This window comes from Meleagris gallopavo, chromosome 10, assembly GCF_905368555.1.
Source record: "Meleagris gallopavo chromosome 10, MGAL_WU_HG_1.1, whole genome shotgun sequence".
Classification (NCBI taxonomy): domain Eukaryota; kingdom Metazoa; phylum Chordata; class Aves; order Galliformes; family Phasianidae; genus Meleagris; species Meleagris gallopavo.
This window is the reverse complement of record NC_139413.1, coordinates 23,960,451-23,973,062: the sequence shown is the minus strand read 5'-3', so window position 1 is coordinate 23,973,062 and position 12,612 is coordinate 23,960,451.

The window sequence follows — 12,612 nt, the reverse complement described above, 5'->3', positions numbered from 1 at the left end:
TGCAAAACATTCCTTTCAAGGGATATGCTTGCTGCTAGAATAAAAATCACAGAGGCACGGTGATAAAACTGGCATGCTGGAACGACAGATGGCAGTATATGTAAAATGTTGCATACCTTAGGTTTAAGGCCCTTTGTTCTGCTTTTAGCAGCCTGCAAAAAAATCAGTAATGACAAAAGTGAGATTATTTTTTTCTGTGAAGTCAGTTAGTATTTTGTGGCATTTCAGGAAAGTAGATCTGTTTCAGATGAAGACATGGGAAAGGTTACCTGTGCACCAAATGTGGCATTCCATTAATAAAACAGTTTGCAAGTTCTGTGTTGAAGAGTAAGCAATTACAGGTAGCTCAAGGCATTGGAGAACAGAGTGAAATGTTGAGCTTTTGAGTTCATAACGCTCACTGCCTCTGAGCACTTTGTTCAGATCCTTGATCCAAATGTATCTGCCACACTCATACAAGCTTTATTCCAATTATCAGTGTTCACAATACTACAAGCATGGACTTGGGAACATCCTGAATAAAACTGACACACATAGCAGATAATTAAAGCCACATATAAAGTGCACACTGAAGAGATTTGTAGTTTATTTGTTTGTTTGTTTGTTTTTAATAGCATGTTAACAGAGTTTAAATATTATTAACTTTGCATATAAAAGGTGTCAGTAGTAGTAGTACAGATAAGTTTGTGAAGCATCATCCAATTTTGTATCTCAAGTTTTGGCAAGCCCAAATTAAGGAAATTCTGTTACACTAAAACATGAGGGTGGTAAAGCATTAAATCTGATCAGCCTGCTGCATTTCAGCATGTTATAAATTATACATAGTTAATGATGTTCCCAGCAATCTATTCTCAACCTAGAAATGGTGTTCATGAGACATAATCAAAATTGGCTAAGACTTGAAAATTGCACTGCAAATCTTAGCTTATAGCCATCTTGCTCCGATATTATGAGGGTATTATCAAAAGGCCAGTGCTCCTGCTCTTTCTTTTTAACTGATGTTACAAAGGCTAAATTTTATGTCCTCTTGGGAAGAAAACTGTTCCTCCAACTCCTCTGAGGTCATAAAGTGTGATAGATCCACGGTTATAATAGCGTACTTAGAAATGTGGAACACTTGCAGATCTCTTCAGGATTGGTGGATCGTCTTAGGAGTAAAGCACCTTAACTCAGTCTCACAGCTTCCAAACCATTCTCTGTTTTCGTTTTCGCTCATTTGTATTGATTTAAGCATACAGCCAACTTCCTCTAATAAAGCAGCAATGTACTTGAAAAGGAATTGTGACCAATTTTAATTAGTTAAATACACTCCCAAATACGTAGTTTTAAATCACAAAAGGATTCACAACAGGGTGCCTCGGGCAGCTGTGAAAAGATTGCTAATGGAGTGCTGTTCTTGTGCCGATATTTGGAAAGCACTGCTGCCACATCCTGTTGTGTCCCAAGTGTCCTTTGTGTTCATTCCTGACAGAATAAGCTGTCAGGTAAAGAACCTGCATGATGTTATGTAGACAGAAAAGGACTTGTTCTGGTGGCTCTGTTTCTGCATTGCATTGTAAAAAGCAGCTTTGCAGCTTGCCAGACTGTGTACATCTGCCAAAAACAGCTTATTTCTGCAGTGTGTGAGGGTAGTGCGTGAGCATTCTTAGACATGTCCATACCCACTGGGATGGTCTGGGAGACTGCATGTAAATCATTGCACTGAGAAAGAATATCGTCTTCAAACTTTGTATTTGATATGGAAAGAAATTCAGTCTACTGACAATTTTTCATTATTATGAGACTGAGAGAGAGGAACTTGCCCAGGTAGTTTCTCCCTGGGGGTTCAACATCCCTGGAAAATATCTCAGTGTCTATCTTGCTCTGACTTTCCAGACACTGTATCAACAAGATGACCCAGAATCTAAACAAAACAGATTTCTTCAAGACTCTTAAGATTTTAATGATTTCATTCTGTATGAAATTTGTGATGTCTAACTTCTTATTCCATATCTGTAGCCTTCCAGTGCTTTCATATTCAGCATCCACTCTTGAAGCAAACACTATAACCAGTAATTATACTAATTTTAGATACTAAATCACATATATCTAGTTTGTTGTTATTGCCTTCTACTCTAATACTAGTTACAATTACCAGTGGTATATTAGTTCCAAATATAGTGCTTTATACGTCTTACTTTGTTTTACAGTCTTGTTTGTAATATGGGAATTGGTTTGGTAATATAGTCTTATTTGTTATCCTTTCTTCCCCTAGATCAGCTAAGGGAAGAAATCCACATTTGTGCAATGTGGATTTGTAAAATTAAGACCACTTTGGAGAGGTGATTTCAGATGGGGATTTATGAACAGCATGATAGTAATGCATGCATAAACTCATAATCGTGAACATAGTGGGAGTTCTCACCCCGTGAATGCAAAACTGAAACATGGTGCTTTAAACATACCCTGGAGATTTTTTCTTAGCAGCTGAAAGCCATCTGATAAAACAAAAGAAAGAAAAGAAAACTCCACGTTTGTACAGCAGTTGTCACCCAGAGCATTTTAGTGCACTTTAATCACTACAGACACAGAACTGCTTCTCAGGTGGAGCCATTACGTATCAGGCTGGGATAGGAAAGCCGCAGAATAAAACTGTTAGTTGTTTGGCCACAATGTAATTTCCTAACTTAAAGATGAAGCCATTGTGAACTTACATGAAACATTCCCTATTCTGTCAGCCCTCTTTTGGCACTTGGTAGCTTGGTCTGAGCATTTCATTATCTCAGGATAAGCACTGGAAAGAAGTGAGCTGATTTCCTGCCACCTCTCCTGGAACTGGAAGCACTCCATGTGCCTCTGGAGTTTCCTGCCCAAGAAACTGGTTGTTCAACAATAGCTTTACAATAACCAGTGCTGCAAACTCCTGAGAAGAAAACCTGTATTTCCCCTATTGTACATGAAATGAGAAAAAGCACTGAATGGTCATTGACTTAATTAAGGTTACACAGTATCACAGACGGCCCAAACTGACTATTCTCCAAACAAACAACGGTTAGCATGGCAAGGATCTGTTAATTCCTTACAAGCCAACAAACACTAAGATGGGAAATTTGCCTTTGAATGTCTTTCTGACAATATTCTGTAAAGATGCAATAGCCACCTCACCACAAGTGTTTGTTATTAATAGCAGCTGAAAAGAAGATAAGAGGCTGTGAGACTGCCAACACTGCAAGCAGCTTTTTGTGGCTGTTATCTTCAGGGAAGTGGTGGGCCTTTCCTCTATGGCATTGTTTGCTCATTTGTTCTGCAACTGGGACAAAGGAAACACGTAGTATCTTAAAAGGTAAGGCGAGATAGAGCAGAGCTAGCTGTCACAGTAATGCAAATGTCCCTTGAACTGGCAATTTCAATTAATATTTTGCCTCAGCAGCTCACAGCACTGAGCCCAGAATACTTGCTGTCATCCCACACATTGATACCTTGCAACACTGCAAGAGCTTGGTGCCCAATTGTGGAAAAGTTTTACATTTTCGAAGGAAGAAACACTATCCTCTGGAGAACCAAAGGTGAAGCCCTCTGTCAGACTGCAATGACAGCATTGCACGCACAAGCTGGGAAAATGGCATTTAGAAGCAAGCAGAGACACCTGGTGCTCAGGAGCCTACTGCTAATGCTACAGAAGAGCAGTGACCTTCACGCTTGGCTTCGCGCTCTTGAAAGGCATTAACATTGCCTGGGGACATAAAGGGACAGAAAGAAATTAGTGACATCTTTTCATGTTCAAGAATGAAAGAACAAAGGTCTTTGATTCAATTCTTATTCATTAGGCTGAATTGGAGATACTGTAAAATTGAGAAACAGATATAACCTTGAAATCTAATGATATTGACCCTTAATACCAAGAGCTCTGGAAACATTGCTTTTAGAAAGGTCCTTGTGCAATCTGGGCTATAGAACATTTGTTCTCTGCTTTTGCCTTGACACTACAAATTGATCAGATGACTGCGAGGAGAGGAATTGATTAAGCACTTTCTGTGGTTGGTGGCTTGAGCTAATAAGTGACGAACAAACACCGTTTCTTGTTGGAAATTATTATGTGCAATACTACTCAGATGGTGAATATGGTTAAAACCAAGGGACTCTGCGCTTCCTCTAGTATGTCAAACATCATCTACTTCCAGCTAGGCCCCATGTTGTTGTTTTAAAGGACTTGTTGAGTGTAACTTTACCCAAACACTGCCAAAAAAAAACAAAACAAAAAAAAAAAAAACCTACTTTATAACAGAGAAGTAGGAAAAGGAGGCCTGCAATGAGTTTAAATCCTTGCATGGCAGAGGACTGGGACAGAAATACAGCTCTTCATCATAGACATCTTCACCTTCTGTCTGCAGCCAGGGCTGAACCAGCGCACAAACACAAGTCTGATATCGGAGACCAAGCCAGCTTTTTTTGTTCTGGGCTAGCTGTGCATTATATTTGATGGGATTGCAGTGGCTCTTTGAAGCTCTCCTACACCCATTAAAGGCTGAAGAGTGCCTCAGCACTTTAAGCTGCAGGTGGTCTAAACGCTGAGAATGGAGAAAAGATTAGAGCTATCCATCTATATTAAAATAACAAACAAAACACCTAGCCCCACAACAAAACCCAAATGTTCTCATGGTCTGGTGAGCCTTTTGTGTGCTGTTCTCTCTATGTGCTGCTCAGCTGTACATTTTTTATTTTTGCTGCAGGAGGGCTGTTCCCTTGGCTACCAATGCTGGCCTCTAATAGTTGGCATTTGGGCATTCAGAGCTAATAGGATGAAAACATTTCCCAGTTTCTCCTTCATTCCAGTAGGAATGCAGGGACATAACCGGAAATGCTTCTGGAAGGCAGCGGCTTCATGGAAAACCACTGCATTTACTTGGGTGCTTTAGCCCCAGTGCCAGGTAGATCCGTGGGGTCTTTTCCTGCTGGGCCCTACCTTGACAGAGAAGTGCCCATGGGAGGTGAGGCTGGGGGCTTGTTTCTCTGCCCTCCTGCACATGAGATCACGTATGCTACCTTAGCTGCTCCAATCAGATATATTTCATTTTAACCACAGGCACCACCAGCAGTATGGCATCAGGCATAACAGACACAGCCAGTCTCACGGAAGCAGGAGGGGCAGGTCACAGCACACACACCTACCATCTAGCGTCTCTTTGTCTTGGCTTTCTGTGTTAAGGACACTGTTGCTTTTGCACTAGAGGAATGGAAATAGTCATCTTCACTGGAGATGTTCTGCCTTAATGTTCTGCCTTCACTTGCCATCAAGTGCTCCATGAACTTCCATTTCATTAAAGCATTTGCAAAGTAACTTTTGCACAATAACCTGCTCTCCATAGACCCTTCATAGACTGAATCTGTTCTAATTTAAATTACTGTTATGTGAAGGACTCAAATACATCTTTTTCTTTAGTTAAGTGCCTGGAGGAAACTAGTCCTTTCACAGTCAAGCAACACCATAAAGGGACACTAATTCAAAAGCCAAGGAGAGGCTTGCAGTATCTATGGAAACCGGAGACCAGTCTAAAGAGAAAGCAAGGACACAGGTCTATCGGGTGAGCAGAAAATGTCAGATCTCAGACAGAAGTTGAGAAAATGAGGCAGTAAACAAGGCAAGTCGACAAAGAGTTTTACACTGGTTAGCTGGGAAGCTGGTAAAGACTCTGCTGCACATGCTGAATAATTTTGCAAATTGAAAGCCTGCAAGAAAAGCTCATAGGGAAGAGAAGGCAGCTCAGGGCAGCCCTCACAAAGCGTTGAGGAGAAACATGGGAAAAGTTGATAGGGAATTGCATTCAGGGCTCACCTATTTTTCAGGAATTTGTAACATTCGTGTGTAGTTCAAGAACAGAGGGAAGGTGATCAGCAGGACTGCCTGCTCAATTTGCATGCCCTGCTTTACACTGGTTATTGGGAAGATGTGAGGGCAGACATCTCTCTTTTCAGGGGCCAAAGAAGTTAAGTCATAGCATCTTGCCACCCAAAAAGTGTCACAGTTCTCCTACACTTTGACATCAAGAAACCATAACTAAAGAACTACTGCAAATCAAAAAAGCATGGAAGTGCTGGGGCATCCATGAGCAGATAAATGGAATTTAGCAACCCGCCCAAGCTGTAACAGCTCCTAGCCCTCTGCTAACCCAATTGAACTCCCCATTTTATTTCCACAAAGTCACTCTCTGTTCTGAGGTTTCCAAAGGATACTATTTCCCCAAAAGTCCTTTATGATCCACCCATGACTCAGGGCTCCACAATTCCTACTTTGTTGAAGAGGCAGCACTTTAAAGCACATCAGAGTCTCATCTAGCTCAAGGCACAGTAGTGCACACATATCAGACACTGCTTGTCAACATATTGATCACTGCTGACCAATTTGCCATCATGAAAACATCACTGTATTTAGACACAATTTAGAATGTATTTAGAAGTCATACTCTTTTCACTCTTGCTGGTGACACAAGGTAATCCTACATGAATGTTTTCTAGGGGAAATAAAATTTTATTGCAATAGAACTGGAACACTAATATGCATATTAATAAAGCATGTGCTACATAGAAACCTACAAAAATTGAGCTAGCAGAGACCTTGAGGTTATGTAGTCCATCCCTCTGCTCCAACCCAGAATTATCTGTATTTATCACATCTGACAGCTATCTGCCCTGTTCAACCTCTTCTACTGGCTTCACAATCCCTGCAACCAGTATTTTCCTGTGTTCATTTGTCTTCCCAGCAAAGCACAGGGTGAATGCAGTAAAAGGACAACATGCACACAAGAAAGAATGACCCCATTCCAACAGCAGCACTGACTCAGGTGTCCCGGCACCCTAAGGGAAGTCCCACTCAGTTCAAGTGTTTATTTAAAGTTGATTGCAGTAGATCATTATTTATAATCAGTTGAAAAAGAAGTCTTTTCAGTGTGATGGGAAGTGCAGGCAAGATAGAATTCATCAGCATCAGAGCAGAGAACTAGCAATGAGTCAATGTAAAACAGTAGTTCATGGCAATGCAGGAGAGGCAGAAGAAAGGAGTAGCCACTTGCGCTACTGATGTGGATTGTCCCAGATTTAGTTTTTGCTGTATCAAAGTAACTGCTCTTTATTTTTGTTGGTGGTGTGGTTGTTACAACAGCATGTTAGAAATTAGCTGCCTTGTTTTATCTACTTCTTGGTAAGAAAAGAGATTTACCTGCCACAGGATGTGCTGCTGTTTTCATATGGATAAAAAGATCACATCTCCAATCTCAGACAGCCTGCAAAAATCTGGGATTAGAGCAAAGGCAAACAGTGGAAACCTACAGCTCCCAATACCTGTTATAGAAGGGGTGTTTTAATGTGCAGTACATCTTGATTTTATTTCAAATACTTTTAAATAAAAATGAATGCTCTCCAATGGCTGTTGGTTCAGTTCCCCAGAAAAGAGAGCCATTGGCACAGAGTCCATTGCTGGCACAGACAGCCCTGCTCTGTCACATCCTAGGAAGCACAGCCAAGAGGCCAAAGCTGTTGATCTGACTAAGAAGCCCAAGTTGTTTTTCCAGCCCTAACGTGGTAAATGTGCCTCTAAGGGTTTGTTTCATGTTGATGGAAGAGGAAAAATACACTGTCCTCTGCACAAATGGCTTCATCAATCATTTTTCACTGTAAAAAAATTCCCATTTCAGACAAATGAGGGAACTGAAGCACTACAGCTAAATCATGGGAACTGGCAAATTCTAAGGAAAACATATTCACAAAACTAAATAATTTTGCAGGCTCTTCAATAACTGTTATTTGGGCGCAGGAAAACAGAAACTGCCCCTTCCTATGCAAAGCCTACTCCTCCTGCCCGCAAAAGCTCTGACATACCTCCCTCATTTGCTTGGTTAGCTGTTATTCCACGTGTTTGTGCCCCAGCCAAGTCCCTCACATATTACCTCATCTCTCAAATCTCAGACTTTGCAGATTAAAATCCCAAGCTTGGTAGCTCAGCAGACACAAGGAAGAACTGTCAGACATTACAACTCTTAAACTCCTTGCCTCAGGCATCCTGGGTATAGCAGTGCTCCTAGGGAGCATCTCAGCTGTGGGGGCAACTGACTGATAGCCCTAGTTGGAGTGTGTGGGCAAGGCCCAGTTTTCATTTAGCTCAACGCCAGGATTTATTGACACAAACAACAAACATCACCTAATGAAAAGAGACTGCAGAGATACATTATATCCTTGATTCGAAAGAGAAATCCATACATTAGGAGGAGCAATCTCCATTATAAAGTAAAGGGATGAGACAACTATATTCTTCACACTTGTTAGGGTCCCCTAGTTTATAACATGTTTTAGTTTCTACCTTCAGTCTCTCTCTCCAAGCTGATGGGCTCATATGAGATCTGCCTCATCCACCTGTCCTCACTGATCTCTGGAAACCCCCAACAAGTACCAGACCCTACTGGGAGGAACCTTTCCCAAAAGTACCTGGAGGAACTGCAAGGAAGAAAAAGATTCAGAAGTTGTCTTTTCCCCTCCATTAATTAATCAGAGTGACTAGAAGATGCAGTGAGGATTAATTTGATCCCTCTTACACTATTATGTTTGCATTCATTCAAGAACAATTATTATATTGATACTAGTTATACTGATGGTGTCAACGGTTCCTCTTTTTTGCCAGAAAACTGATTAACACCAATTCAAACCAAATGAACATGTGAAGTTCACTGCTTTGTGCAGGCGTCCTTTCAAAAATAAATAAGTTAAAAATAATAAAAATAAACAGCATGAATCATTGGCAGTCTCTTTGTCTTATGATAGCTTTTGGTTTATTTTACTGAAATGAAAAATTACTGGAATATTACTGCAAGTAATTTCACTACTTTCCTCCTGAAACAGTTACTAGAATCTCTCTCAACTCCAAGTTACCCTGTGGCCTCTGGTACTTCTGAAGACTATCCTGGAAAATCTGTTAAGACCAGCAGTAACTACTGATGATATATCTTGTTTTTCTATATTTTTTTTATTTTTTTATATTCTCTCTTTAATTCCTGCATACTGGCAAATTTTTTTACCCTTGGCTTTGACAAGAAGCACCAAATTCACCCCGTAAACTGATGTGCAGTCAGAGAACTGCAAGGAAGAGCTGCCAGCTCCTTTGTGTGCACTGCTGTGTTGCACAAGGCCAAGAAGCTTCCCTCCAAGAGGGGGGATATCAGCTGCCCTTGGTTCCTGCTGAGAACGCACCAGGAGGGCAAACAGTCTGCCCAGGAGGAATGACTTGTACTTCTGACTACTCACCTACACCCACTGCCCTGCTGAAATACTTTCAATCTGAGTCAATTACTGCCTCAAAACTTTGATCAGGGTCTTTCATTTCATCCACTATTAAGTGCTGCCTTGGCAAACCATCAGTGACCACCTTTTCACTGCTGTTTGGCCCAAAGTGTAGCTGTGTTATCCACAAATGGAACAATCTCAAGATGCTGCAGCAGTTCATATGGAAGAGGCACAACTACACCAGTGTCTGAACTTTCAGATCAGATATCCCTTTAAATATATATACAAACATTTTTCAGTATATGCTTTTTCTATACAAACATTGTGTCCAGTTGAATATGGTCTACCTAAAATCAATTTATATTTACACTCTGCAAACTAAATGGAAGTCAAGTTAGGCTGATATGATTTAAGAGCTGACACTGATGTTGTTTCCACTCCTACCCTAACGTGAGTTCTTCCTGCTCTCCCTTGAAGAGGAAATACAATAGACCTGGAGTTTTACTAGCTGTAATCAGAAAACATCTACATCTGTAGTTGAGCAGTGGGATGCTTTTGAATTAAAATGGATTTCAAGAATACACCTCTGTTTTAGAAGGACAAATGCATTTTTTGAGGAATTTGAGCTATAAAATTCATTTATAGATAGTTTTTCTTCAATCATAGTAACAGTATCAGAGAATGCAGGGAATGAGGTATCTTGACTGCAGAAGGAATTAATTTCTATTCTTTGGAACTAAACATAACTTAATATCACTGAAGATGTGCTAGAGAGTTTTTCAGAGGAAGAGTAGTATAACAGTCAGTGTTTACCAGTTGTACAAGAACAGGTCCCTTTTTCCTTGCTAAAGAGCCCAAAAAGCATCACTGAATTGGTAGGTTCAAGTAAGCCTCAAGTACACTGAACAGTCTTCACTTTGCTCCTGGTAATGGTGCTTTTTAACACATATGATAGGGAAATCTACCTCAAGGGCAAACCTGGACAGCAAACTAAAGGTGCACATTCGTACCTCAGGCCCACTTATGCATGTCAGCACTAATCCCATAGAATAACACAGCCCCTCCCAACGTGCTACTTCCCCAGGACAGCAGCATGAAGTGCTCATGGTGTAGCAGTACTGGAACAAGAAGCCATCTGCCTCAGGGCACACCTGCAGGGAGCCACGAACAGGAGGGAGCCTGCAGCTCTGAAATGCCCCTTCTGTCCTTTGATATATTCTGACTCTGGTCAGAATAGAACCCAAAAGACTGCACTAGAAGTGCAGCTCCAGTGAGGACAAACCCATGGTGAATGCTGAGGAAGCTGCACTGTGACTCAGCTCAGTTCCGATTTCAAACACAGCTCCAGGAGCTGTAAGTGTTGGGACATGCACCTGGCACAAAAGCAGCCCAGAAAACAATGAAACAGGAGAATGCATGGAGGAGAAGGATGGTTATTTTCAAGGGAAGCAGCACCTAACTGAAACAAGTGATCTTTATCCATTCTGTCTTCCAAGTTTTTGCTATCCTTAATGTTTCTTGACATATCACTGCTAGAATAAAAATCCTACATAGTAGTTTAACTTTCTCACCTTCTGGTAAAATTCTAAGGATGTTCCTACTCCTGGTTTGTCAAGTTCACAGTAAAGTCAGGGGAAGGCAAGATTTTGTATTCCAGTTCAAACTTAAATATAAACTGTAAGCCAAATTATAAACAACATCTGCAAGCCTCATTCATATGCTATAAAAAGATTAGAAGAGTACTTCTGTGCACTTCTGTGTCCTTTTCATACTGTCACCTCACTGTTTATACTTTTCTAAAGAGAAAGATAATAGTATTAATCTATTCCTTGAGGCTACTGTGAGGATTCATCAGTTAATATTTATGCAGCAAACTGGAATAAGTGCTTTTCAAGGGCTAAACATCATTATTGTTCTCTTCCTCTTCATTAGTACATTATGTACATCCCAAGTAGACCAGATAAATACTGAAATTAACTGTCTTCAGCATAAGGAAAGTGGAAAAAGGTAACGACCAGTTGAGAACCACGACTTATAAGTGATGTGAGTGACATCTGTGTGTAACAAAAGAATCCACTGCATTTTGCAGAATTACATACATGTAATTTTTACACTCATCGAAGCAAGATCTCCCTGAGCAAAGATCTGACAAATGTCTAAATTAAATACGTCAAATGTTTCCATGTGCCTTGCAAACTAAACGTACAATAAAAAATACAGGAAATAAGATTTGCAAAGAATCACTGAGGAGGTTTCCAGATTTTAGAGTGCAAAAGTTACCTGCTGCTTCAGTTTGCTTCGTTCTTTAGAAGTGATCTCTATGGGAAGGGACAGCTGTGAAGGAGCAGAGCCAGTCTGGAGCTGAAAAACACCCCTTGCTGGAAGAGGAAAAAAAATTAAAATCAGAACAAATACAAATTGCAGAAAAGACAACTCAGCAGATGGCATCACTGGTAATGGAGGAGCAGAGGTGAGCAACAGCACACCAGCATGGAGCCATAGCGTGCAGGACCCACGCATGCAGTCATGTACCTTTCCTTGCCCCCAACCCCTGCCCAGTGCAGTGAAGGCACTCTGCTGTCCCATCTTCACCCCAAACATCCCATACTATTTGGTTTATTTTTTTCCTATTTCAGTGATATAGGAATGATACAGTATGTTTATCAAAGTGCAAATGGATTGGAATTAGATAAATATTTGTGAGAACTGTGAGAGATGGGCAAAATCTTAAGGCATCTCTTTGCTTTTCAATATTTGCCTGTTGTCAGTGGTAAAGTACACTGCAGCCCTGCAATCTGAAATTCATCTAACCAACGTATAAACGCATGAAAGGCAGGGTGCTGTTTCAAAACAGCCATCTGGGTCTCTTCCAAAAGCAAATGATGGGAACACATGTTGCTAGAGGGTAGAATCTCTCCTGGGCCCAGATGAATTGCTGTGTGCTGGTTACTGTATTTTTCCCTTGGTTGGGGGAAAACTGTGGCTGTATAGTTGAAACCAGGTAATTAATTTTTATGTAGTTAAAATAAGGTGAGACAAATCTAATCTTTACAGCTCTATTTTGCTTTGCTTTTAAAAGATCTGCTTGGTTTTACAAAACCTGAGCAAGTTTTCATCGCTTCAGGACAAAGCCATGAAGATTAAAAACATTCAATTAAAAATAATCAAACGTGCTCTAGTACCTGGGAGGAACACAGTGGTATATGGTGGAAGGAAAGAAGTACTGCCCGAGTACTGTCACTGGTATGTGTCTGAGGTAGGAAGGTGCTAAGAGGAGGGTTCCCAGAAGGGACTGTTAGCAGGACTGTGTAATGAAGTTAACATATGGACATTAAAAACCATTGAGATCATGCTAAAGAAACTGAA